A 10,765-nucleotide genomic window follows, 5' to 3' on the forward strand; every position below is an offset into this window, starting at 1 on the left:
TCATGGTCATGGGTGTTATAATCATAGTCGTGGTTGTTATTATCATGGTTGTGTGTTGTTATAATCATAGTCGTGGTTGTTATAATCATGGTTGTGGTTTTTATAATCATGGTCGTGGATGTTATAATCATGGTCGTGGTTGTTATAATCGTGGTCGTGATTGTTATTATCATGGTCGTGGTTATCATCATAGTCGTAGGTGTTAAAATCATAGTCGTGGTTATTATAATCATAGTCGTGGGTGTTATAATCATAGTCGTGTTTGTTATAATCATGATCGTTGTTGTTATAATCGTGGTCGTGGTTGTTATAATCAGAGTCGTGGTTGTTATAATCTTATTCGTGGTTGTTATAATCATGGTCGTGGTTGCTACAATCATGTTCGTGGTTGTTATAAATATGGTCGTGGTTGTTATAATCATAGTCGTGGTTGTTATAATCATGGTCGTGGTTGTTATAATCATGGTCGTTGTTGTTATAATCATGGTCGTTGTTGTTATTATAATGGTCGTAGTTGTTATAATCATAGTCGTGGTTTTTATAATCATGGTCGTGGATGTTATAATCATGGGCGTGGTTGTTATAATCATGGTCGTGGTTGTTATTATCATGGTCGTGGTTATCATCATAGTCGTAGGTGTTATAATCATAGTCGTGGTTGTTATTAATATGGTCATGGTTGTTATAACCTATGAAGTGGTTGTTATAATCATTGTCGTGGTTGTTATAATCATAGTCGTGGTTGTTATAATCATGGTCGTAGTTGTTATAATCATAGTCGTGGTTGTTATAATTATGGTCGTGGTTGTTATAATCTTGGTCGTGGTTGTTATAAACGTGGTAGTGGTTGTTATATTCATGGTCGTGGTTGGAATAATCATAGTCGTGGTTCTTATAATCATAGTCGTGGGTGTTATAATCATAGTCGTGGTTGTTATTATCATGGTTGTGGTTGTTTTAATCGTAGTTGTGATTGTTATAAATATGATGGTTATTGTTATAATCATGGTCGTGGTTGTTATAACCATAGTCGTGGTTTTTATAGATATGGTCGTGGTTGTTATATTCATGGTCGTGGTTGTATAATCATAGTCGTGGTTGTTATAATCATTGTCCTGCATGTTATAATCATGGTCGTGGTTGTTATAATTGTGGTCGTGGTTGTTATAATCGTAGTCGTGGTTGTTATAAGCATGGTCGTGGTTGTTATAATCATGGTCGTGGTTGTTATAATCATGGTCGTGGTTGTTATAATCATGGTTGTGTTTTTTATAATTATGGTCGTGGTTGTTATATTCATAGTCGTGCTTGTTATAATCATGGTCGTGGTTGTTATAATCATGGTCGTGGTTGTTATAATCATGGTCGTGGTTGTTATTATCATAGTCGTGGTTATCATCATAGTCGTAGGTGTTATAATCATAGTCGTGGTTGTTATAAATATGGTCGTGGTTGTTATGATCATAGTCGTGGTTATTATAATCATAGTCGTGATTGTTATAATCATGGTCGTAGTTGTTATTAATCATAGTTCTGGTTGGTATATATATGGTCGTGTTTGTTATAATCATGGTCGTGGTTGTTATAATCATATTCGTCGTTGTTATAACTATGGTAGTGGTTGTTATAATCATGGTCGTTGTTGTTATAATCATGGTCGTTGTTGTTATTATCATGGCCGTAGTTGTTATAATCATAGTCGTGGTTGTTATAATCACGGTTGTGGGTGTTATAATCATAGTCGTGGTTGTTATTATCATGGTCGTGTGTTGTTATAATCTTGGTCGTGGTGTTTATAATTATGGTCGTGGATGTTATAATCATGGTCGTGGTTGTTATAATCATAGTCGTGGTTGTTATTATCATGGTCGTGGTTATCATCATAGTCATAGGTGTTATAATCTTTGTCGTGGTTGTTATTAATATGGTCGTGGTTGTTATGATGATAGTCGTGGTTCTTATAATCATTGTCGTGGTTGTTATAATCATGGTCGTAGTTGTTATAATCATGGTTGTGGTTTTCATAATCATGGTCGTGGATGTTATAATCATGGTCGTTGTTGTTATAATCATGGTCGTTATTGTTATTATCATGTTCGTAGTTGTTATAATCATAGTCGTGGTTTTTATAATTATGGTCGTTGTTGTTATAATCATGGTCGCTAAGGTTATTACCGGTATCGGCTATACATCATGGTCGGGTTATCACTGCAGCCGAGGTGTTATAACATATCGGCTGTTATTATTATATTTTGCTATAAACTATAGAAGGGTTACAAAACCGCGGTCGTGCTATTATAATCTGGTCGGTTGTTATAAACATGGTGGTTGTTATATTCGCGGTCGTGGTTGAAGCCACTATAGTCGTGGTTCTTATAATCATAGTCGTGTGTTATAACTGGTAAATGGCTATATATATTGGCGGTTGTGGTTTAATCAGAAGGTGATTGTTATAAATATGACATACAGGCACCGCGGCCGTGGTTGTTGGTAACCATGGTCGTGGTTTTATAGATATGGTCGTGGTTGTTATATCTATGGTCGGTTGTTATAATCATAAATGTGGTTGTTATAATCATCATCCTGTATGTTATAATCATGGTCGTGCTGTTATGCACTGTGGTCGTGGGTTGCTATAATCGCGGTCGTGGTTACAGGCTATGGTCGGTTGTTATAATCAGCGGTCGTGGTTGTTATAATCGCGGTCGTGCTGTTATAACTGGCGCGGTTGTGTTTTTATAATCATGGTCGTGGGTTGTTATATTCATAGTCGCGTTGTTATAACTGGCGGTCGTGGTTGTTATAATCAAGGTATCGGTTAGCGAGCACCCGCGGTCGTAAAGGTTATTATCAGGTCGGGGTTATCATTACAGTCGGTAGGTGTTATAACTGGCAGTCGGCTGTTATAAATATGGTCGGGTTGCGGCGAACGCAATGGTTACGCACCAGCCGTGATTACAACTTAAGGTCAGTTGCGTTAATCATAGTCTGGCTGGTGGCAGGCGGTTCAGTCGGCTATAACTGGCGGTCGTGGTTGTTATAACTGGCGGTTCGCCGCCGTTATAACTGGCGGTCGTGGCTGCGGCAACCGCGGTCGCGTTAGCGTTACAACGCTGTTGGCATATTGCGCCCAGCTGTTATAATCATAAATGGGTTGCCATAATCACGCACGGGTGTTAACTACAGTCGGCTGTTATTATCATGGCTGTGTTGTTATAACGGTCGTGGTGTTTACAATTGCGGTCGCGGGATGTTATAATCATGGTCAGGTTGTTGCAATCATAGTCGCATAAGTTGCCATCAAGGTCGTGGGTTATCATCGCAGTCATAGGTGTTATAATCATTGTCGTGGTTGTTATTAATATGGTCGGCTACAGGATGATAGTCGTGGTTCTTACATCATTGTCGGTTGTTATAACTGCTATCGTAAAGGGTTATAACTATTAGGTTTTCATAATCATGGTCGGGATGCTATAATCATGGTTTTTGTTGTTATAATCCATACGTTTATTGTTATTATCATGTGCTCCAGCGTTATAACTGTAATGGCTTTTATAACGCGGTCGTGGATGCTGTTAAAACGCGAGTGGCGTTGTTATTATCGCGCGCGGTTATTTACATTGCTATCATCATATAGTTGTAGGTGTTATAATCATAATGGTTATATTAATATGGCACGCGGTTGGTTATAACCTGCGAAGTGGTTGTTATAATCATGGTCGCGCAGTAACTGGCGGCTGGTTATTGCTATAATCAAGAAGGTCGTGGTTGTTATAACTGGCGACGGGTTACAGGGGCGGTCAGGTTATAATTGCTAGTCGTGGCTAACTGTAGGCCGTGTTGTTATAACGCCAACGGCGCAAATTAAGGGTCGGTTGTTATAACTTCAGTCGTGGTTGTTATAATCATGGTCGGGTTGCTGCGGCGCGTCAAGTAATGTTATAATCATAGTCGGTTGTTATAATCATATCGGTGTTATAACTTAGTCGCGGTTGTTATAATCATGGTCGTGGTTGTTATAATATGGTCGTGGTTGTTATAATCATAGTCGTGGTTGTTATAATTGGGCGACGTGGTTGGTTATAACAAGGCGGTCGTTGTTGTTATAATTGCGCCGTTGCTATTATCGCGCATGTAGTTGGTTATGTTCCGCGTCGGCTTTACAACGCCACGGATGTTATACCGCGGGCGTGGTTGGTTATAATCATGGTCGGCTATATTATCATGGTCGTATATCATCATAGTCGTAGGTGCGTTATAACTGGGGGCTTGCCAGCATATGGTCGCGCTGGTTAAACTTGCGAAGTGGTTGTTATGGGTATCGGGCGTTATAATCATACTGCGGTTCTATAACTGGCGGTCGGCTACATAACTGTCGTGGTTGTTATAATCATAGTCGTGGTTGTTATAATCATGTAATGAAGCGTTGGCAATCATACGCTGGTGGCTATATCGTTGTTATAACCTGGTCGTGGTTACAGGTAAACGTGGTGGTGTGCTACAGTATTCATGGTCGGTTAAATAATCATAGTCGTGGCTCTTACAATCACAGTCGTGTTGCTAATCATAGTCGTGGTTGTTATGGTTGTGGTTGTTTCAATCGGTTGTGATTGTTATAAATATGATGGTTATTGTTATAATCATGGTCGTGGCTATAACCATAGTCGGCTTTATAGAGGGTCGTGGTTGTTATAATCTGGCGAACGTGGCTGTTATAATCATAGTCGGTTGGTTATAATCATTGTCCCGTATGTTATAACTGGCGGTCGGTTGTTATAATTGTGGTCGGTTATATAACTGTAGTCGTGCTACAGGCATGGTCGTGGTTGCTATAACTGGCGGTCGTGGTTGTTGGCAATCACGGTCGTGGTTACGGTAAATTGCGGCGTTTTGTACGCGTCGTGGCGCGGTCGCTAGTCGTGCTTTGTTAGTAACTGGCGGTCGTGGTTGTTGGTAACTGGGCGGTCGTGCTGTTAGTAACCGCGGTCGGTTGTTATTATCATGGTCGCCGTCATCATAGTCGAAAGCAAACTTCAGTCGGGCTACAGGCCATGGTCGCGGTTGTTGCGATCATAGTCGTGTTATGCAATCATAGTCGCAATGTTACACCATGGTCGTGCTGTTAATAATCATAGTTCTGCTGGTATATATGGGTGGTCGCTGGTTGGTAATCATGGTCGTGGTTATAATCATATCGTCGCCATATAACCATGGTCGTGGTTATTGGCAATCATGGTCGTTGCTGTTATAACCGCAGGCGGTCGTTGTTGTTACACGGTCGGAAGTTGCTATAACTGGCAGTCGTGGTTGTTATAACATCACGGTCGGGTGTTATAACTGCGTCGGGCGCATAATGCTGGTCGTGTTGTTGGCGAATCTTGGTCGTGTTATAATATGGTCGATGCTATAACGTATCGTGGTTGTTATAATCATAGTCGGGTTACACATTTGCCGTGTTAATGTCACGGCAGTCATAGTTATAATCTTTGGTCGTGTTGTTGTTACATGGCGGTCGTGGTTGTTATGATGATAGTCGGGTTCTATAATCATTGTCGTGGGTTGTTGTAATCATGGTCGTAGTTGTTATAATCATGGTTGTGCCTTTGGCACTGCGGTCGTGGATGTTGGTAATCATGGTCGTTGTTGCTATAACTGGCGGTCGTTATTGCCATATTATCAGTTCCGTGAGTTGTTGCAATCATAGTCGTGGTTTTTATAATTATGGTCGTTAAGGTTATAATCATGGTCGCTGTTGTTATTATCGCACGGTTACATATCATGGCCGGTTATCATCATAGCCGGTGTGTTATAATCATAGTCGGTTATTGGCGGTCGTGCTGTTATAAACTAGCAGAAGTGGTTGTTAAAACTATGGCCGGGTTATTATAATCTTGGCCGGGTTGTTATAAACATGGTGCGGTTGTTATATTTCACGGTCGTGGTTAAATAAATCATACGGGCCCTATAATCATAGTCGTGGGTGTTATAATCATAGTCGGTATACATATCATGGTTATTGTGGGTTGTTTTAATCGTTGTGATTGTTATAAATATGATGGTTATTGTTATAACTATGGTCGGGTTGTTATAACCATAGTCGTGGCTTTATAGATATGGTCGTGGCTGTTATATCTGCTGGTCGGTTGTTAACCACAGTCGGTTGTTATAATCAATTCCGCAGCGCGTTATAATCATGCTCGTGGCTGCGTTAGTAATTTCAGTCGGTTGTTATAATCGTAGTCGGTTGTTATAAGCATGGTCGGGTTGTTATAATCATGGTCGTGGTTGTTATAATCATGGTCGTGGTTGTTAAGGCACCATGGTTATGTAATCATATCGGGCGTTATATTTATAAATGTGTGCTTGTTATAATCATGGTCGTGGTTGTTATAACCATGGTCGTGTTGTTAAGTAATCATGGTCGTGGTTGTTATTATCAGTAGTCGTGCTATCAACATAGTCGCGTTATAATCATAGTCGTGGTTGTTATAAATATGGTCGTGGTTGTTGCGATTATAGTCGTGGTTATTATAATCATACGATTGGTTATAATCGGCGGTCGAAGCTGCTATTAACTGGCGTCTGTTGGTATATATGAATGGCTTGTTACAATCATGGTCGTGGTTATTATAATCATATTCGTCGCGGTTATAACCATATGGTCGTGGTTGTTGCAATCATACGCGGTTGTTATAATCATGGTCGTTATTACTGCTAATGTTGTTATAATCATAGTCGGTTAAGGTAATCACGGCCGCGGTGTTATAACTGGCAGTCGGGTTATTATCGGCGGTCGTGTGTTGTTATAATCTTGGTCGGTGTTTATAATTGGCGGTCGGATGCGTAATCATGGTCGGTTGTTATAATCATATCGTGGTTGTTATTATCATGGTCGGCTACTTAATATATAGTCATAGGTGTTATAATTCGTCGTGGTTGTTGTTGGCTATGGTCGGGTTGTTGCGATAAATGTGGTCGGCAATCATTGTCGGCGGCGCAATCGCACGAAGGTTATAACTGGCGGTTGTGGCTTTGGCACCGGCGGTCGTGAGCGTAACTGGCGGTCGTGGGTTGTTATTATCACAGTCGCGCAAGTTATCATCAGTCGAGGTAGCAAAATCATATCGTGGTTGTTATAACATAATGGGTTGTTATGATCATAGTCGTGTTACATATAATCATAGCTTCGTGATTGTTATAATCAGCGGTCGTAGTTACATAATCATAGCGTTCTGGCTGGCATATATGGTCGTGCTTGCTGCAATCATGGTCGCGGGTTGTTATAATCATATTCGCCGCTGTTGTGCAACGATGGTCGTGGTTGTTATACCGCGGTCGCTGTTGTTATAACGCGACGCGTTGCTATTATCGGCGGCCGAAGTTATTATAATCATATCGGTTGTTGGCAATCACGTCGTAAGTATAACTGGTTAGTCGCCGTTATTATCACATGGTCGGTGTTGTTATAATCTTTGGTCGTGTGTTTATAATGGTCGCGGATGTTATAACTGGCGGTCGTGGTTGTTATAACCAGTCGTGGTTGTTGTTATTATCATGGTCGTTATCATATCAGGTGTTATAATCTTTGTCGTGGTTGTTATTAATATGGTCGTGGTTGTTGCGATGATAGTCGTGTTCTTGGTGCAATCATTGTCGTGTTGTTATAATCATATCGTAGCGGTTATAACTGGCGTATGGTATTTTCGCAATCATGGTCGGATACAGTAATCGGCGGTCGTTGTTGTTATAACTGGCGGTCGCGTTATTATCATGTTCAGAAGGTTATAATCATAATGGTTTTATAATTATCGCGTTGTTATAATCATGGTCGTTGTTGTTATTATCATCATGGTCGTGGTTGTTATTATCATGGTCGGTTATCACCGTTAGTCACGAGGTGTTATAATCATAACGGGTTGTTATATTAATATGGTCGGGTTGTTATAACCAGAAGCGGGTTGCTAAAAACTGGCGGTCGGGTTATTATAATCTTGGGTAGTGGTTGTTATATTCATGGTCGGGTTGAATAATCATAGTCTCTGGTTCTTATAATCAGTCGTGGTTATAATCATAGCGTCGTTGTTATTATCATGGTTGTGGTTGTTTTAATCGTAGTTGTGATTGTTATAAATATGATGGTTATTGTTATAATCATGGTCGTGGTTGTTATAACCATAGTCGGTTTTTATAGATATGGTCGTGGTTGTTATATTCATGGTCGTGGTTGTATAATCATAGTCGTGGTTGTTATAATCATTGTCTCATGTTATAATCATGGTCGGGTTATAATTTGGTCGGTTATAATCGTAGTCGTGGTTGTTATAAGCATGGTCGGTTGTTATAATCATGGTCGGGTTGTTATAATCAGCGGTCGTGGTTGTTATAATCATGGCTTGTTTATAATTATGGTCGTGGTTGTTATATTCATAGTCGTGCTTGTTATAATCATGGTCGGGTTGTTATAATCATGGTCGTGGTTGTTATAATCATGGTCGTGGTTATATTATCAGTCGGGTTATCATCATAGTCGAGGTGTTATAATCATAGTCGTGGTTGTTATAAATATGGTGCAGGTTATGATCATAGTCGTGGTTATTATAATCACAATGTGATTGTTATAATCATGGTCGTAGTTGTTATTAATCATAGTTCTGGTTGGTATATATATGGTCGTGTTTGTTATAATCATCGGGCGGTTGTTATAATCATATTCGTCGTTGTTATAACTGGCTGGTAGTGGTTGTTATAATCGGCGATGTTGTTGTTATAATCATGGTCGTTGTTGTTATTATCATGGCCGTAGTTGTTATAATACATAGTCGTGGTTGTTATAATCACGGTTGTGGGTGTTATAATCATAGTCGTGGTTGTTTATATCGTGGTCGTGTTGTTATAATCTTGGTCGGTGTTTATAATTATGGTCGTGATGCGACAATCATGGTCGTTGTTAAGTAATCATAGTCGGGTTGTTATTATCATGGTCGTGGTTATCATCATAGTCATAGGTGTTATAATCTTGTCGGGTTGTTATTAATATGGCTTGGGTTGTTTGCGATGATAGTCGTGGTTCTTATAATCATTGTCGTGGTTGTTATAATCAGGTCGTAGTTGTTATAATCATTTGTGGTTTTCATAATCATGGTCGTGGATGTTATAACTGGCGTTGTTGTTGTTATAATCATGGTCGTTATTGTTATTATCATGTTCGTAGTTGTTATAATCATAGTCGGTTTTATAATTATGGTCGTTGTTATTATAATCATGGTCGTTGTTGTTATTACATGGTCGTGGGTTGTTATTACCACGGTCGGTTATCATCATAGTCGGTGTTATAATCATAGTCGTGGTTGTTATTAATATGGTCGTGGTTGTTATAACCATAGAAGTGGTTGTTAAAATCATGGTCGTGGTTATTATAATCTTGGTCGTGGTTGTTATAAACATGTAGTGGTTATATTCATGGTCGTGGTTGGAATAATCATAGTCGTGGTTCTTATAATCATAGTGTGTTATAATCATAGTCGAGGTTGTATTATCGTTGGTTGTGGTTGTTAATCGTAGGTGATTGTTATAATATGATGGTTATTGTTATAATCATGGTCGTGGTTGTTATAACCATAGTCGTGGTTTTATAGATATGGTCGGTTGTTATATTCATGGTCGTGGTTGTTATAATCATAGTCGTGGTTGTTATAATCATTGTCCCGCATGTTATAATCATGGTCGTGGCTGAATTGTGGTCGGTTGTTATAATCGTAGTCGTGGTTGTTATAAGCTATGGTCGTGGTTGTATAATCATGGTCGTGGTTGTTATAATCATGGTCGTTGTTATAATCGGCGGTTGTGTTTTTATAATCATGGTCGGTTGTTATATTCATAGTGTGCTTGTTATAATAACGGTCGTGGTTGTTATAATCATGGTCGTGGTTGTTATAATCATGGTCGTGGTTGTTACATAGTCGTCGTGTTATCATCATAGTCGAGGTGTTATAATCATAGTCGTGGTTGTTATAAATATGGTCGGTTGTTATGATCATAGTCGTGGTTATTATAATCATAGTCGTGATTGTTATAATCATGGTCGTAGTTGTTATTAATCATGTTCTGTTGGTATATATATGGTCTAGTTTGTTATAATCATGGTCGTGGTTGTTATAATCATATTCGTCGTTGTTATAACTATGGTCGTGGTTGTTATAATCATGGTCGTTGTTGTTATAATCATGGTCGTTGTTATATTATTGGTCGTAGTTGTTATAATCATAGTCGGTTGTTATAATCACGGTCGTGGGTGTTATAATCATAGTCGTGGTTGTTATTATCATGGTCATGTGTTGTTATAATCTTGGTCGTGGTGTTTATAATTATGGTTGATGTTATAATCATGGTCGTGGTTGTTATAAATAGTCGTGGTTGTTATTATCATGGTCGTGGTTATCATCATAGTCATAGGTGTTATAATCATTGTCGTGGTTGTTATTAATATGGTCGTGGTTGTTATGATGATAGTCGTGGTTCTTATAATCATTGTCGTGGTTGTTATAATCATGGTCGTAGTTGTTATAATCATGGTTGTGGTTTTCATAATCATGGTCGTGGATGTTATAATCATGGTCGTTGTTGTTATAATCATGGTCGTTATTGTTATTATCATGCTCGTAGTTGTTATAATCATAGTCGTGGTTTTTATAATCATGGTCGTGGATGTTATAATCATGGGAGTGGTTGTTATTATCATGGGCGTGGTTGTTATTATCATGGTCGT

This window comes from Homarus americanus, unplaced genomic scaffold, assembly GCF_018991925.1.
Source record: "Homarus americanus isolate GMGI-L3 unplaced genomic scaffold, GMGI_Hamer_2.0 scaffold45562, whole genome shotgun sequence".
NCBI classification, from domain to species: domain Eukaryota; kingdom Metazoa; phylum Arthropoda; class Malacostraca; order Decapoda; family Nephropidae; genus Homarus; species Homarus americanus.